This window comes from Rissa tridactyla, chromosome 4 (assembly GCF_028500815.1).
Source record: "Rissa tridactyla isolate bRisTri1 chromosome 4, bRisTri1.patW.cur.20221130, whole genome shotgun sequence".
Taxonomy (NCBI): Eukaryota; Metazoa; Chordata; class Aves; order Charadriiformes; family Laridae; genus Rissa; species Rissa tridactyla.
Genome location: NC_071469.1, coordinates 43394411 through 43412785, shown reverse-complemented (window position 1 = coordinate 43412785; position 18375 = coordinate 43394411). Strand labels below are relative to the sequence as shown.

Below are 18375 nucleotides of genomic sequence, written 5' to 3'. Positions count from 1 at the left end.
CCGCCCCGGGGGGCAGCAGGGTGGGCCCCGGCGCGATCCCCCGGGTGGGGTGGGGTGGGGTGGGGCGGGGGCCCGGCGCAGGTGGAGCCCGCAGGGGGGGGAGCCGGGGCGAAGGCCTGGCGGGGAGCACCGATCCGCCAGCCCCCGGAGGTGGGGTGGGACCCCCCACCCCCGGGGCGCTGCCGCTTCCCGGTCTCCCTCTCCTGGGGCCGCCCGTGCCTGCGGTCTCTCCTAGGCCTTGAATCCCGTCCAGGTTTCCGTCAGAGGGTCCCTCCGGCGCGGCCGCTGCCGGGCCGGCTGTCGCCGTGCGCGGCGCTTTGTATCGCCTCCCGCCCCTGCCCGCCGCCGCGGCGGCGAGCGGGGGGCGCCGGGAAGTTTGGGCTTCCCCGAAAATCCTCCGCCTCGTCTCAGCCGGGGCTGGGGCGCTGTGAAGTTTGGGAGGCGTCGGGACGAGCCCAGCCGTCGGGACGGCCCAGCCCCGCCACGGGAGTTAGTGGGGGGAAGGGTCCCCCGCACGAAGCAGCGAAAATCGCCGCTTTTCACGCCGTTCGCGGCTTCCCCCGGTCCCTTTCTGCCCGTGCAGCCGCCCGCCGGGCTGCACAAAGGAACGGGCGGCCGGGTTCGGCTCGTCGGAGGGGTTGATGAGCAACAGCGTGGTCGGCGGAGGGCTGCTGTGTGCCCCGGGTGGGCCCTGGCCGCGGGCGAGCATCCCTTCCCTTGGCTTTCGGTAGCTAACGAAGGGTTAAAAGGCAGCTCCTGTTTGGAATGCGCTTAGCTCCCTTTTTATTGCGCTTGTGGAGATGAACAGCCTTCAAGAATGAAATGATGCATCCCTCGGAGGAGGGTTAATGTCTTGCAGCAGCTCCGGTGTACAACTCCTTCGGTCCAGTAGATTTATGTAACGTGCTCATTAATGGTTTATGAAGTGATAAGGGAGCTCTTCTGGGTTGATTTCTGTATCTTCAAGGTTGTTGCCAATGTTTTTTAATTCAGCTGTCCGGAGTGGGAGATACTTATAACTGTGAGCAGGGTCTGATTGTACCGTTTGAGGGGTTTTGTTTTGCTTTGCGTTGTTTTGTATTTTTGACCTTCCTGCTGCTCCAGATAGGCTCCCAAATGAGGAGAATGGGTAAAATGGAAGGCACAGTCATTCTGGTTGGCTACAATATTACTCTAGGTATGGCTTGTAGCAAAAAGTGTAAATATTTAAATGGATTTCTGACTCATCAGTTCTATTTGACTTATTGATCTATGTTTACTGCTAAAAAGATCTTTATGATTATGCAGGAGTTAATAGTTACCATAGAGAAACAGTATTGTTTTTCTGCTCATCAGTGTGTTTTCCATATCTTCATCTCTTGGCTATTCTCTGTGGAAATGCTGCTTTTTTTTTTTTTCCTTAGCAAAAAATCTCACAGAAGAAATAAAAAATAACGTGACTGAAGTCCAAAAAAATGAATTTGAGATGTGTTCATCCTTGCCTGTGATTCCCAAAGTCTTCTGATAGCCTGAGTTATCCTACAGTAAACTCTTTTTAACCTGTGATTGGGTAAGGTGTTGGTTTTAAGCCTCAGTGAAAACTGATTTACAGAACTCGAAACATAACACATCAAAGAAACTTTTTCCTGAAGTATACATATGAAATGCAATTCAAATCAGCCATTTAAATCCTTATTAGCAGAAAATTTATTTTTCAGCCTGGGAATTACTTTCCTGCATTTATTACTTCTTAAATGTGTGGAAACTGAAGGTGCATGTAAACTAGACAGAGTAGACAAGTTTGTTTATCTTCTTACCCTGGTGTTGTGAAACCCTCTGATTTAGTATTAGTAGCTGACAGCATTATGCATTTAGGAAGAAAAAACCCCAAACCAAAAAGCCACGCTGGGCTCTTAAAACTCGCAAGACTTCCAAGTATTACATTTCATAGTTTGATATGAGCAACCTGATCTAGTGGGAGATGTCCCTGCCCATGGCAGGGGGGTTGGAACTAGGTGGTCTTTAAGGTCCCTTCCAAGCCTAACAATTCTATGATTCTATATAGCTGCTTGGTGTCGGGATGATCTGTAAATACTTTTCTTTCCTACCATAATAAGCATGGTGGGATAAAAACTTTCTGAAATGACAGTGACAATCCTTGCAAAAGTGCTTGCCTCCCTATGAAAAGGGGCTATTGGGAAAACATATTGTAGATTTTTTTTATCGCGTGTTCATAAGAGCTTGTTACAGCACCATACAGGATTCTTGAATTCTGCCTATAGCTGGTTTTTTTCTACTAGTAATATTGATGGAGCTGCATAACGTTAGGAAAAAATTAAATTGCCCTAATGATATAGAAATTATATCTTCTGCACTCTAGAAAAGATCTTTTACAGAATCTCTCAGGTAAGAGATTCTCGTGGCAGCCTAAGCTGGTTTAATTGCTGACTTTGGGGTCCTGTCCTACTTATCGCACTCATCTGACACTCTGCTGACCTTGTTCTTTTTTGGGGGGGAGGGGTCAAAGGTTATTTATATTCTTATTTTGCCAGCTTATCAAGCAATCTTGGTTTAAACTAATGTGAAATCATGGCCTTAGTCTTGCTTTTGAAGTTTATGTTGATCAGTGACCATCTATTAAAATTATACATTACTTGTTCAGTCCAGGGATTTCAATTTTAGTAAGTGACATTAGAGTGTATTGCCTTTATTTTTCTACAGAATACCAAATATAAACTTGATCCAGCTAAGACTTAACGTGTCCTCTACAGTCATGTTGTTGCATTACCACCAGAGCAGCTTTGATTTCTCTGGAGATGCTTTTGCCAAAAGGAGCTATTTTTCCCTGTTAGTCCTTCTTTGCTGATCCAGCTGAAAACAGTGGTATGGAAAAATGTTGAGCTTCAGTTGGATCAACTGCCTGAGCTGGCTGACTTCATGGCTATGCAAATGTTATTGCTCGCATAGGAGGAGGCTGTGACCGCTCTTTTCTGAAGCAGCTCTATTTCAGTTTTGCCTAAGTTTGTCTAGACTTGGCATCTTAGATTGGGGCTGCGGTGGTCCTGCCTCTTCCTTTACTGTTCATCTTCCCCTGCTGGCAAGGAAGCCTTTGTGGCTGTGAGTTAAGGAAAGTCAGGGACTTAATCGGGCTGGTAATGAATTGCTTTTTTTGTTTTGTTGGATTTTGGCTGGATCATGTTTCTGAAGTGGCTGAGCATCCAGGTCAGGGGGTGGGAATGGGACTTCCCGTTGAAGTGAATGAGATAGAGGGTGGGAGATGGGCCCATAGTAGCTCTGATTTAAACTTCCTTGAGCTTTTCTGGAACCGTACCTTTCCATCAACGTGACCTGGGTTGACAAAGACCGATAGCAAACTGTTTTAAGATGGCTTGGCTAATAAAACCTCAAATAAATTGGAGAGTGTTCTTCTGTTTTTCTCAGCTGGCACATTGGTAACAGCGGCGGGTAAAGGATGAGGAGCTAGGGATGGGGTAACATCAGACTGACACAGCTGTGTCTGGAAGATAATTTGCTCTCATCTTAATTGTGGGATCCATCAAATACCTATTTTGAACTACTGTTCTTTACAGTGTATAGTTAAAGCAGATATTGCATCAGAAAGAAGAAAACTTTCATAACAAGCAAGATCAGGAAGACTATTCCACTGTGCAGGAGACAGTGATTTGTTGGTTTTTTTTTCTTTTCATTTCTATTGATCGAGACTCACAAGCATTAATAGGCTGCCATCAGTCTAGAAGTAAAAATGGCATCACGTCATGTGTAACTGTGGTTACACATTCATCCAGAATCCTTTTAAATGTTTTGTAGGAGGTACCTCTGTGAAAACTTGAATTGCTTTGTTCAATACTTGCCTTTACAGAGTAATTCTTTGTACAGTCCTGCTGTTTTGTAGTTATCAGGTGTGATGGCTTAAAGGTGTTTCAGGATAGTAATTTATATATCTTCTGTTTCTGCAGAGCTGTGGCTGTAAGTGTGTCAGGACAAATGATTTGTGTGTGAGAAATTGGCTGGAAGAGGAATATGGATGCCAAAATGTAAAGGTGCTCTTGAGGAAAATGTGAAGCCATTCATTTCAGAGTTTGGGGGGGGGGGGGTGTCGTAAAAAAAACCTCTTGGTTTCTTCAAGTGCTGAATCTGTAGGATTTTTTAGATTTTGCTGGGGGTTTTGATATTGAAGCCAGAATCAAAGTTATTAGCCTTCTAAGTGAAATAGTGGTTTCAAATACAGTGTATTAAGACTTGGACCAAACTGTTTGGAATTTTCTCTGGTTACCTTTACTTTTCTAGGAAACAACAGTCTGGAACTTGCTGGTGAATTAGATTGTAAACGGTGCTCTTTAATGTTTAGGTATACCCAGAGAGTTTATTAATCAGAATTGCTTTCTGTAGGTACGTACTTGGTTGTTGGCCTGGGGTTCTTCACAGGGCACAAATCTAGGAGCTACAAGTAGTACTGAGGCTATTAAGAACAAACATACACTGGTGCGTTTAGCCAGAGCCACTCTTACTGTGTGCTAACTGTTCTTAATCTGGATGTGACCACTTCTAATCAATTTCTAGGGGAAAAACCCCACAAACCTGAAGGATGTCTCTTTCCTTCTACTTTTAATGTTGTTTAAACTTGATTAATGCAGCTCAAGCCTGTGTTGAGGCTCCACTCTCAGCAGTGGACTGATTTTAGAATGTTAAAGAAGCTCGTTGCCATGATCCACCAGGACTCGAGATACATTGGCTTTACCAAGGCTGTGCAGTTTGCTGATGGGCACCGCTGAGCGTAAAACTGCCAAACTCTCCTAGTTACTGGGTTTGCCTTGCAAGTGAATGCTTAGTGGCTGTTAAATGCTTGGGTCTGTAGTTAGCTGATATCTTTGTGTGTTGACTTAAGATTTTGATTGAGGGTAGTCTGCTTTCAAGGCATTAGTTCGTCAACTGCTGAAGTAAAAATCCATGGAGACATAGGAATTTGTTCCCCATACGGAGGAATGACACAAATAGAAACTTGGTTCAAAATTGATATAGGCTGTATCTAACTTTTGTTTAATAACTAATGGTAAAAGTGTTGGATTTGTATTTTTACTTTGTATGCACAGCAAGAGGGAAAAGCAAGTATGTTCCTTTCTTCTAAATGTGTTTAACAGTAATCTTCTAATTTTGTTCTTGGATGTTTTTTTCTGGAACTCGGCAGCACCAGACCAGTTTATGTGAAGCAAATACCGTAGTCCCATGGAACTTAATTGCTGGCTTTGCTTTTTTGCTCTAATATTTGTTTCTTACTCAAAGTAATAACCTAAATTCTGTGGAAAATAATCAGTGGGTATTTTTTCTTATGAGAAGACAACTGATGCTCATTTGATTTGTACAGGTGATGGCAGCTGCAGGGCTACAGAGCCGTATTGGGCTGTGCTCTGGGGGTTGTGGCTGGCTCATGTCTCAGTGGTGGGATAGATGAATTTTGAAGCCTTTTCCTCTGCTTTACTAATACGCCTCTGTAAAGCATATACTTTTTTTTTTTTTAAGGCTGGCTATTTTATTGTCAAAGTCTGCTTAACGTGATCTTTCTGCTGACTATTTTTCATTTACAAGAATGAGATGTGATGCTGTTTCCAAATAGCCTGTGAGGCTTAATCTGGTCTAAAAAGCCCAAGAAAGAATTTACCTGTGATTAAGGTGGTACTAGTCAAGATTTAGTGCTTTGTGCTGGACCAGGGTTACTGCGTGGGTTCTTCCTTGTAGTTGTCATCAGTGCAGAGTCTGCGTTTATGCCTTTGAGGTTGAAACGTGTATCACCTATGCGTCAAATTTGCAAACCCAGCCTGAAAATACCATGTATGAGAATTTCTCTGTCTAGTTTAAGGTCTTGCATAGATTGGGTTTTATAGGATTCAGCGGTTGTGATATTGGTTTTGCTTTTTGTATTTTAGCAGGTATTTACAGATATAGTGGAATTTGGGGGTTTCTTTCCTTCCCCTCCCCCTTCAGTGAACTATCAGTAGTCTAATTAATAGTTAGAATTAATTGTGCACACTTTTGTATTAACAGGCCTTGAACGTTAGGGGCGGACATGCTGGGAAGCAGCTCTGAGGAGAAGGACCTGGGGGTCCTGGTAGACAGCAAATTATCCATGAGCCAGCAGTGTGCCCTTGTCGCCAAGAAGGCCAATGGCATCCTGGGCTGCATAGGGAAGACTGTGGCCAGTAGGTCGAGGGAGGTCATTCTTCCCCTCTACTCTGCACTGGTGAGGCCACAACTGGAGTACTGTGTCCAGTTCTGGGCTCCCCAGTTCAAGAGGGACAGGGAACTACTGGAGCGAGTCCAGCGAAGGGCAACCAAGATGATTGTGGGACTGGAGCACCTCCCTTATGAGGAAAGGCTGAAAGAGCTGGGACTCTTTAGCCTGGAGAAGAGAAGGTTGAGGGGGGACCTGATTAATGTTTACAAGTACCTAAAGGGTGGGTTTAAGGAGGACGGAGCCAGGCTCTTTTCAATGGTTCCCAGCGACAGGACAAGGGGCAATGGGCACAAGCTAGAACATAGGAAGTTCCGTTCAAATACACGGAAAAACTTCTTTACAGTGAGGGTGACAGAGCACTGGAACAGGCTGCCCAGGCAGGTGGTGGAGTCCCCTTCTCTGGAGATTTTCAAGACCCGCCTGGATGCAGCCCTGAGGGATGTGCTTTAGGCAATCCTGCTCTAGCAGGGGAGTTGGACTAGATGATCTCTAGAGGTCCCTTCCAACTCTGAAGATTCCGTGATTCCGTGATTCCGTGATTCCGTGATTCCGTTATCAGAGGTTAACTTAATATCGTGTTCAATTTTGCTCGTGTCTATAAGTTTTGGTTTTATCTCCAGAGGTTGCAGTGTCTACGTGAAAAGCATCTCTTATGCAACATGCTCTTTCTTTAACTGGATTTGCAGGGGAGGCTTTGAAAGAGTGTCATGACGTTTGTATACATATTATTTATTTACACATTAGGATTACTTGCTCTTTTTTTAAATGACATGAACTTGTTTTTCAGAGGAAATTTGTTTGTTTTTAATGCCTCTCAACTGTGCAATCCATGGATTTTCCTATGTAAAGAAAGTAGCCTGTAAAAAGCCACTCAGTCTTTGAGCAACTGGGCAGCCCTGTGTATTTCTCTCAGCTTCGTCGCAGAAAGCCAGCCTCGTGCAAGGGAATGAAGGACTGTGATTCAATTGGCCTGGATCTTTTTGCCAGGATATTTATTGAAAGCTTCTATAAAGTAGTTGTTTTTATAACAGGCTTTTCATAGTTGATTTTATATATACATACACGTGTATATATATATATACACACATGTGTGTGTATATATATATTTGATCTAAGCTGTATCTTGGATTTACTGTATGCAGCTGGCAAATAGAGTCACTGAATGCTTTGTCAAACTCTCTGGGTGTGTTTTGGATAGGTGCATCATGCTAATATTGAATATAGATTGTTTATAACTTCATTTGAATGTCTGTAATAGCATTATGTGTCTCTCTTTTTTTTTTTCTTTTTTTTTCCTTCAGTTTTTATTTTGTCTGGGCGAATTCTGACCTGCTATCTTAGATGGCCTAGAGAGTCCTCCACCAGACTGTAATGAGTGGGATGGTAACTAGGTTATTTCTGTGTTGCCCCCAGGAATAGCACAGTGGTATATCAAGATAATTTTTAGGTTTTATTTTAGCCTTTTACCAACCTGAATACTTTGTGTCTTGGATTTTCATAAGACACGCTCAAAGTCTGTGAGTGTTATCCTCCAAATAAGGTTGCTGTTATTTTTTCCTCAATACTGCAATACAAATTTTCATGACTGTTCAAAGGCATTAAATGAAAGCTTGTAAGATAGGCTTGGAACAGTAAAAAAAAACCCCAAAATATTTCTTTGCTGTTTAGTGAGGTAGGGTACACCCCTTTTAAAGAGGTGTATGTGTGGTACTATCTGAAAGTTTTCCTCAGTCTTAAAAGTACAAACCTTGTGCCTCAGAAATGACCTTTGTTGCTTAAATGCACAACCTTAGCTGTTGATACAGATGTAATACGGTTTCATGTCCATTACCTCACATTTTAGACTTGGTCTTGTACTTCAGTTTTATTTTCGGTTGTATTCACTTATTCTCTGTGTAATTAACTCTTGCTTTGGACATCGTTTACTTTGCGTGCAAGAGTTTGTTCTCAAGGTAGTCATATCCGTGTAGTGTTTGGTATCTTGTCCATCCACAGAACAGGAACATAATTGGGACTAGAAAAAGTCAATGATGTTTGTCTGCCTACAGTATTTGTTGACTTTAAGCTAAGGACCCAACTCTACAAATCTTACAATGTAAACAATATTCATCATTCAAGTGAAAAAAAATAATTAAATATTTCAGCTCTGACACATACTAATTTAACAACTGCTAAATTGCTATTCTGGTACTGTAGATTTAGTTCTTCCTTTCTTCTGAGGCAGACAGTGCGGAGGTAGAAATACAGATACACCAAATACAGCAAGGTCCTGTGAACTGTGGATGTGTTATTCTTGTTTTGAAAATCCTAAGGATGATAAGAAAGTTGATCAAAATAATTATTTTTTGAGAAAATCCAGGGTGGAAATCTATCCGAGTCTGTCTTAGTTTCCTTATTCCTCTATTTCCTGTCTTAATTTCTTAATAACGTACTGTAGTGCTTTGCTGTGAATGAATAAGTATGGTGACTTGGTTGGAAAAAAACAGTTTTCCACAAAAGAGCTCACCTTCTCCTGTTGGGTGTTGTCTATCACCTGCAGGAATTTGGTTGATTTGCTAGTTTATTATTCTCTTTCATCTCCTGCATTTCAGAAAAGTAAATTAGGTATGCAGAGGTAAGAAACTTTTTGGAAACGTAATGTATCCTGGAATTGTCTGAGATGCTGGATCGTGACTTATCTCCAGTCTTGCCTGATGATGGCTAAGCCTCTTGCACTTCTGAGTTGCAGTTTAGCATCTGGGGACTGTTTGATTGTATATTCCTTTCTTGAATTGAATAAACAAAAACAGCAATTTCTGTTTTCCAGTTGTGTTTTTTATTTATTTTTTTTTTTACAGCAGGATCAGTTCCCTGTTTCTACTTCTGCAAGCTCTAGCGCTGGAGCTTTGGGTGGGGGTGAAAGAGCAGAGGGGCTGTGCTATTCCTAAAAGGAAGTGACACGGATCCGGTGCATATGGCTAACGAAACTATGAGCTAGTACGTTTTGGAAGTGGTCCTGCCTGTCTCCTTCACCCTCGAAAGGTGCGACCTGAGGTGAAGATTATGCATTCAGGAGCTGTTTCCCTGGAGTTTCTTCTTGATGCATAAGAGAGAGGCAACCACTAACACGGCACAGGTAATGACAGCTTCACCTTCAATAGAGAGGTATCTGTAGCTCTGGTTGTGTGAGCAGACAACTGCTGATGGTCTTGCCATAGGGTGTAGGTTTCACAGATGAGAACGCATCTCAAACCCATCAGTGATGGTAGATCTCCTGACTATGACCCCATTGTCTCGCTGTCTGCTTCTAGTAGATACCAAGATGTTATCCGAACCAACTGGGTTCTGCTCATTGCCTTAGCCCTTGCTCCCCATGTAGTGTATCACAATCCAGTGGCCAGACTGAGCTCTGTCCCCTCGCATAATAGCCCTAGAAGTAGGGGTTTCTGCAAGTGAAGGCTGTGCAGCCCTCTGACCACAGGTAAATAGTAATAGTTGAATGGATGTTTTGCTTTTTACGTCATTAGATCAAGTGGAGAATGGAGTCATTTGGTGTGGACAAAATGTAGGCTAATGCTAAAATGATTAATGAGGTGATTGTGAAGATACAGTTTATCTTGCTAATGATAATGTTACCTTAGGGAAAAAAAAACCAGTAGTGCCCGAATCTTCCTTCCTTCAGATTTTCCCCAAAGAATGGAAACCTCCATTTCTTTTACGGCCCTGGGCTATGAGGTTGGGTTTTTGTTCCCCTTCACATCCAGTTACATCTGAAAATGTACAAACATGCTTACTCCAGTCTTCTTAATGTGGCTTTTACGTAAATGATTGCTTATTGTTCAGTTTACTGCTTCAGTGTCTAGGTAAATTCTGCATAAGCTTCCTTTCCACATTCAAAGATGGTCTTTCAACTTTCTGATGTGCATCTTTCTGCTGTGAGACATATCACATGTGTAACAACTGATTAGTTGCAACTACATTTGCCTTTATCTTCATGGAGTAGCTAATGATTTGTTGACTCATTTATTTGAGATAGCATTGCATCTGGTCTAGTTCTGTGCAGAGATACTAGATCAATCTACTGTGAATTGGTGTCCCAGTTTCTTCAGTCGAAAGGGGCTGGCATCTGCCAGTCTTGCATCGTATCAGCCCAGATACTGAGGACTGCTGTTCTGTGGTAGGTGTAAAATATCTACAGCCATAGTATTTGAAATTCAGCTTAGAATTAATTTCATCTTCCAGGACTTGCTTTCAGATGTACTTTGTGGCATTTTTGGGTATCACCAGTAGTTCATGACTAAAAATTGTGTGTTCACACTGCACTTTTCTTGGTTTACCATGTGGTGCAGCATTTATGAGGCATGTATGGCTGTCAGGGCTCTAAACAATACTGGCTTAAAGCTGCAGGCCTAATTCTTGGGACATTCTGTTTTCAGAAAGTGGGGAATGGTGCCAGTGCAAAATACCTGGGAATTGCTTCTCTGCACGGCTGTTTACATGGAACTGTGAATAGCCCTACCACTCAGGACTTAGTAGCTTTTAAGATCTAAGCAAAGTCATTTGTTGAATTCTGGTAATTCCTAGCTCTTGCTTCTTTTAGGCACGTCAGAATGATTGAAGACAATTGTTAGTTTAGGGAAGTAGCAAGGATGGTCTTGGTTTGTGGTTTGGGTTTTTTTTTGTTTAGTTTTTTTTGTCAGAAACACCACATTATGTATTTTCATCCTTTAAAAACAAATAGTAGTCACCATGTCAGGTGTCATTAATGAGTACTTACTTAGCTTCAATAGGCTGTTTAAAAAAAAAAAAAGAAAAGAAAAAAGTAATGTTCCCCTGGTAATGCGGTTATGGAGTGTATGGACATCAGTCTCATTTATGCTTAGGTGCTAAAGCAAGCTGCATTACTGTATTAAAGTACATATTGCATAATTCTATGTTTACTTTGGAGGCTTCATTATCTGCTGTTTTAAGTTTGGAACTGGGTTACAGAAGTTCCTGGGCTTTAATGCTAATTCTTTCCTTTCATGCAATTTAGAAGTTGTTTTTATTTTCTTGAAGATAGGAGTTCATGTCTCCATACGCCCCTCACAAGTCTGTAGTCCCAATAACATTTGTAAAGGACTTAACCAAGAGAACTGTCATTAATATATATTATTTTCTCAGGTATACTTTCCTAATGGAGTTGGGATCATTTAAGTTCAGATGCATGGGAAATGTGTGAGGGGGTTAATGTTTACATTGTAACATATTTCATTACTCTCAGTCTTGTTTGTAGCAAAATTAGGGAAGTTCTTTGCATCCATTTAAGGTTTTTATGACTCGTCTCTTTTGGAATAGAAATATCACAGTTTATCTGAAAGATGATGGGAATAGTTTAAAGCGCTTAAAAAATTTCCCTTGATTTGTAGTAAGTCTATATCATTGTGTAGTGGTCTTTAAGCAGGTAGCAGAACACTTCTTTAATTGTGACTAATAGAACATCTGAATATCAGAAATTCGGAGTAACAGGAAGGGGGAGAGGCAAGACAGCAGCAGTTTGTGTAATTTTGTATACACAGAAAGTAAAGGATGTTGAAGAAAATTGCAAATTCTTGTTGATTTTGCAAACTAAAATGTTCCGTGGTGTGGCACAGGCTTGTTGAAGAGGAAGCTGGTTGATGGATCCTCTCTTGTAATGTTTTGGGTTTTTTCCTCCCTCTTATTTTCCTTAACCTTTTTCCCATAGAAATGTCAAGGGGAAAGGTGCAGGTTCTTTTAGTGAAAGACAAACTTACGATATCTGGCTTAATTTTTATTTTGTTCTACAGATCTATTTGCTAATATATTATTAGCGGTTAAATCCAGAAGGCTTAAATTTTGCAACATTAATGTTTAGGTTCTTGGCATGCCAGACTCAGGGTTGTGAATCATGTTTTGGTTCTGCGTGGTGCATGGTGGAAAGTGAGGAATGCAAGAATCTCATTGAAAAGAAAGGATATTTGCTGCTCAGGGTAGCAAGTAAAACACAGACAAGACTGGAGTCCTCTTATTTTCTCGGGTTAAGGTGCCACACTCTAAGCTGCAAGATGCTTATAACCCTTGGGATTTATAGTTGTAAGCCTCTTTTGAAGTTTAAAACATTTCTGTGGTTCATGGGTCATTCCTTCTAAAATACCACCGAAGGAGGTGGTAGATGTGCCTCCAGGCAGTGTTATGACATTCGTAGGAACAGCCCAGGGTGTGAGCTCTAAGCTCAAAAATGTATTTCCCAAGCAAGTCCTGTTCACTAACAAGTATTTTTGATCCTGGCAATGACACTACTGAGGATATCTAAAGATATCTCATGAATTCTTATCCTGACTGTTTGCTACCACTGGATCAATGCCCATCGTGTGCTTCTGCTGTGTCTTTTGTGTTCGACTCTTGTAAACCATAACCATTCAATGAATCCATCAAAAAGTGAGTATTTTGTGCTGCTGTGATGAACTGAGTTGTCTCTGAGTGGTCTGGCAAATCCTGGTGTAAGGGAGAAAGGGAACTAGTGGGAGCAATGGGCACTTGGATTGGTACAACCACGTCCTGCAACCTGGTTTAAATGTGAAGGGATTGTAGGTTACATCAGTCGAGGTTCTCCAGTGCAGGGAATCAAGAAGATCAGTTGCAGCTGATTAAACCTATGTCAAGTTTCCATGTGGAAGTGGCATGCTGATGATTTTTGGGATGGTAGGAGAGTAAAAAAGTTGTTTGTGTGTTCGGGTGGGGAGAGGGGAGAAGTTGCACAAAGTAGTAAACAAAAAAGGAATTGCCCTTGAAAAAGTACAGCGTTTCAACTTTTATGAGGGGGAAGTGTTTTATGTCATCACTTTGAAGAGGTTCCTCATTCCAAAAAAAGCAGTAGAAGCTATACTGGACTAGAGATGTGGGCGAGGGCAAGGATGGCCTTCCAGCTTAGTTGTCAGGGCTCTCTTATGAAGGAGGAGAGGATGGTGGAAGTTGTGGTAACCGACTTGAGGACTGTGTGGGTTGTTTTTTTTATTACTTTTTTCTTTGGTGTATGGATGTAACACTCTTACTCGGTATGTGAGTGGTTTTTTGCTTTGAATGAGGGTTACTTGGTAAAATGGCAGGCAGGTTGGTGTTAGGTGGGTAGCAGTGGGGAAGCACCAGCTTTGAGGAGATCTGTTGGGTGCCTGAGCTGCATAACCATGGCTAGGGAACAAGTGCTGGGCTTGCACGGGAACAGGTGCATTATAGAACTTCACTTACGCAGAAGCTTGAGCAATGGCAGACTTTAGGCTGTGAGAGGAAGGAGGTTATTGCTTGTGGGACTTTAATGTCTGTTTTCATCTCACCCCGTTGCTGACTGCCTTTCTCTGCCTCTCGGGAAGGAAGAGGAACCTCTTATCTGCCTAGGAAACCTTATTTATTTCAGGAGCCGCCTCTTACAATACAGAGAGCTCAGTGAGCATTGATTTTTGGGACAGATGATGACATGTAAATAAGCTTTCGTATGTTAGTTTTGGAAATGTCTTCATTTTAACTAGCTCTTACTTTCAGAAAGGCTGCATCAAACATAGCAGAATTTGTATTTCTCTGCTTCAAACCCCGAGGCACCAGCAAGTGCAGGTGCAGACACTTGCCCTAACTGTTCAGTACTGTAAAAATCTGTATTTCACTGGTTAAAGATGTAGAACCATATCTAACTTGTTATAGGCTATAGCTGTGACACGGTCGCTCTGTTACTGTTTTCTGTGTTACTGAAGCATTAAGTCAGTACCTTTTAATGTTAACTACCACTTACCTTTCTAGCAAAAGGGTACAGCAGTACCAAGTACCCATGTCTGGACGTTGTAGCTGATTATCAGTCTGTTAGTCCCCAGACAAGGTCTGTCAAGAGTATAGAATTTCTGTGAAAAAAAAATTTGTTAGCTTTAAACAGCCTGTGCAAGGAAACCTAAAGTATAGCTGAGCTCAATTAAGTTTGAAAATTCATCACATGGACTGGTTATTAGTGAGGTAAACACCTTGTATTTATGGAAGAGCGAAAGAATTTTAGCCATGAAAGAAATGCTGTATGATTACAGACTCAGTAAAATTTATTTGGGTAGGAGGAAGTGTTTAATTTCAGTCTGCTCCAGCCAACTTTTCTGTAATACTCTGTGATGATGAATGCCAAGGAATCACTGTTTTTAAAAGCTATTTTGAAGTAAACTTGCATTTTACAGATAACTTAGGAGAAGAATCTGAATATTAAGTACAGTTTGATCTGTTTCCCTGGCAAAGATGCCTGCTGTGTTTATTCAGCTATACCTTAGTACTTTATCTTTAAAATTCCTATGGAATTTTCTGACTCTGTTAGTTTGCAGTCTTTTTCTTTAAAGAGGGGTGATTGAGCATGGTTGTGTGCAACTCTGACTTTAAATAGGCAGTAAAGAGCAAAGTTTGAAACATGGTTTCCCAGTTTGTTTATTTCTGTGATGAGGACAGCTAATCTAGAAGAATCTTAATGGGATTACGTATGCTTTGATTCTATTAAAACGAGTTTGGTTTTGCCTAAAAACTTCCCAACATAAATGCTGCGGGTTCAGTTTTGTTGTGGATGCATGCCATTATAAAATCCATATGCTTTTGCCATTTAAACACTGTAATCTATTCCTACTCTTTGCTTTAAAAGCCTCTAAATTTGTTAATATTAGTAATTCACTGGTAGGATGTTACTTGGGCTTGAGTTGTAGCAGGAATGGTCCATTTTGAGAAATGAGTGTGTGCACTTTTCTCCCTATCCCCTTCATTCTGGTGTGTGACACCAAATGGACAGCTTAATTGCTGTGGCACAGCTGTGATTTGACTCTTTGCTGAATGGAGTTGTCAGGTCTCCTGTGTGTTAATGTTGTAAAGGTGATCTGATAAGCTGTATGGGTGTGTTGGCTAAATCTTATTTTGATGCCTAAAGTAATGAGGGGTTATTCTTACAATGGTGTCTTCAGAATTGGGTATTCTGGTGTTTCTAGAAAAGTTCTACCCAGTTGTTCTAGTAATTTCTAAATCTCTATGTATAGACAGGCCATTCAGATTTTTAAAGTCAAAGGCTTTGTCTATTTCAAGTGAAGCATAATCAGATAACCCATCCCTGTTTTGCTGGAGGCTAAGATCAAAATTCTTTCTGAATTTGGCAAGCAACTCTTGCGTTTGGGGTGTTTTTTTTGTTTTTGTTTTGTTTTTTTTTTTTAATTCCTTGATGCCTTCATCTTTGTGAAGTAGCTTGTATATGGGCACAGGGGTTCTGCTGATATGTGTCATAGTGGGCTGCCTGAAAGTGAAGTGCGAGACTTGTGCTTAGGCACGGAGATAGTCCTATACATGTACCTTAAGAAGATAGCTGCAGAGAAGTCTGAGCCCAGGGAAAACTATAAATAATGGATGCCTTTGAGCACTATTTAATACAAAGGAGGTGTTAGGGTAATGAAGGTGATTGATAATCCAAGTTACTTGCTGACATCCTCCCTCCTGAAATGATTACTTATGTAACTCATTTAATTTTAAATTACAGTGAGGATGAATTGCCTTTGGTGAGTTGCCTTCAGTCCAGCTAGGTTTGTCCAACTTGTTTAATTCTGAGAGCGGTTATTTCAGATTCTGACTTTGCAACTGTCCTGATGCGACTTCTCTCAGAAAAGCTCTTCACTATGAGTGTGAACAGGTTCGTTTCAAAGTGAAGAGTTTAATAGAAATTGAACTAGAAAAAATGCTGAGAGTCTTCAAAGTGAGAATGCATATTAGCAGAAACATTGTGTGAGACTTTTGGAGATCAGTTTTTGTTTGATTCTGAAATAATCTGGATGAAGTCCACCTCTTAAAAGTTGATATTGAAGGTTTGTTTTTTTTCCTCTTCTACTTGTTTCATAAAACTTGATCATGAATGAAATTAATTTTCTTCTTGTCAAACCCAGTTTTCCATTATTCTTCAAGTGGTAAAGCTTAAAACTTTGAGAAGACTTGAAAGTGCAGATGTCACCCTGGAAAGGTCTGTTTTCATACTGAGTAGATGAAACATTTCCTGCTTCTTTCTTAGTGAGGCACGCTTGCTCAGAACAGGCAAAGCTTAAGAGGAAGCCTTTACCTGGATATGGTTTCCAGCTCTTGCCCCTTTACAGTCAGCACGCTTCCTTTCAATCCCACAAGTACTTTCAGGAGGACTTGCTGCTGCTGCAGATCAAAGATCTGGTGGTGGTTTTGGAGCAATTGCCAACCTACAGGCTGTAGAGGCCTCTGTCTAAATTGTGCAAGTGAAGATCTTCCTGCAAAAGCACTGGAGGACTCAGTGCATGGCTATTTTCCAGTGAAGTGGTTTATTAGCACAGAGATAATGGCTTTTGCACCAAAGAAGTACTAACAACATGAGAGGAGGAACGTGTTGCTTCAAAACTCTTGCTATTCAAGGTATGTTCTGTCTTGTGGTTCTTAGGTCCCATGCTAGGTTAACACAAGCAATGATCCTGGAGGAGGCAGGTGTAAGACAAGCTTTTTCTTCCTCACACAGTCTTATTTTAAGTTTGATCTCTTTTTCATTTTCAGGGGTTAAAAAATACATTAGTTCCTGAAGACAAAAGGGTATGTTCAAAAGACACTTCAAGGAGCAAAAAAACCATAATACAAGAAATTAAGTAATTAGAGGTTGTAAGTACACAGTGAGGACTATCTATTTAAATAGAGGTGACTTCCAAAGCTTGTACACTTTGTTCTTTGGTTTTGTTGTGGTTTTTTTTTTTTGTTTTTTTCTTTATGGATGCTGGAGCCACAAGGTCTACCGTGATTCTTTTAAAATCAATTCTGGATATGAAAGTGAGGGAAGGATCTCACAGCTATGATAAGTCACAAGCCTGTAATTTCTTTTTGCAATTAGTTCAGTCATGCCAGCTGAAGCTTTTCAGGCTCATAAATTTAGTAGTGTTCATGATTAATCTAACAATTAGAATTTGTGTTAAAATACGTAGATTTAAACACCCAGAAATCCTCTGTGACTGGCTTTGCTGAGAGTGAAAATACATCCACTGAAGCAGACAACGTAATTCTTAACTGCTGGGTAAGCTGGAAAATAACAATGACTGAAAATAGGCAATCTTTTTCATAGAATCATGGAATTGCTGAGGTTGGAAGGGACCTTTAAGATCATCAAGTCCAACCATTAACCTACCCTGACAAAAACCACTTCTAAACCATGTCCCTAAGTACCACATCTACCCTTTTTTTAAACACCTCCAGGGATGGTGAATCCACCACCTCCCTGGGCAGCCTATTCCAATGTTTAATAACCCTTTCAGTGAAAAAATGTTTCCTAATATCCAATCTAAACCCCCCCTGACATAACTTGAACCCGTTTCCTTTTGTCCTATCACTTGTCACCAGGGAGAAGAGGTCAGCCCCCATCTCTCTACAACCTCCTTTCAGGTAGTTGTAGAGGGTGATAAGGTCTCCCCTCAGCCTGTTCTTCTCCAGGCTGAACAACCCCAGCTCCCTCAGTTGTTCTTCATAAGGTTTGTCCTCCAGACCCCTCACCAGCTTTGTAGCCCTTCTCTGGACACGCTCCAACACCTCGATGTCCTTCTTGTAGTGAGGGGCCCAAAACTGAACGCAGTACTCGAGGTGGGGCCTCACCAGTGCCGAGTACAGGGGGATGATCACTTCCCTAGTCCAGCTCACCACACTATTCCTGATACAGGCCAGGATGCTGTTGGCCTTCTTGGCCACCTGGGCACACTGCTGGCTCATATTCAGCCGGCTGTCAACCAACACCCCCAGGTCCTTTTCTGCTGGGCTGCTTTCGAGCCACTCCGCCACAATCCTGTAGCGCTGCATGGGGTTGTTGTGATCCAAACTTTTCAACTAACAGGACTTAAAATATGAAGCCTCGTCTGTAGGGATCCTACCTCTAAAGGCAATTTCAGCCTGGTTGCTAAGAGAATCTTGGGTCAGTTGGTAGCAGTAGAGATGGAAAAATTTCCAGGTTCTTTCCTGAGCCTCAACTCTACTGGGACTATAGTGGCGTTAACCACAAGTGCCAATCGACAATGCTCAAGGGTATGTGGTAATTTTTAAATTCTAACTGTAGGAGTCTGAATGCAAGCTGATATTCCCCAAAAAGAGTATTAGCAGCACTGAGAAAAAATTAGCCTATTAAGCAGCTCATA

At 41.6% G+C, this 18375-nt stretch overlaps 1 protein-coding gene across 14 annotated transcripts in view; it reads left to right on the top strand.

Moving 5' to 3' along the window:
* NUMB (NUMB endocytic adaptor protein) overlaps window positions 1–18375 on the top strand; it is a 99322-nt gene that overhangs the window by 328 nt on the left and 80619 nt on the right. For 2 of the 14 annotated variants that reach the window (XM_054198013.1, XM_054198007.1), the window contains exons 1-2: window positions 502–4040; window positions 7531–9344. The exons of 1 other annotated variant lie outside the window; for it this stretch is intronic. The gene's annotated coding sequence lies outside the window, so the exon portion shown is untranslated. Of the gene's footprint in view, window positions 1–501; window positions 4041–6815; window positions 9345–18375 lie in introns of those variants that run through there. 11 more of the 14 variants (XM_054198018.1, XM_054198017.1, XM_054198022.1 and 8 more) reach the window with 9 other exon arrangements.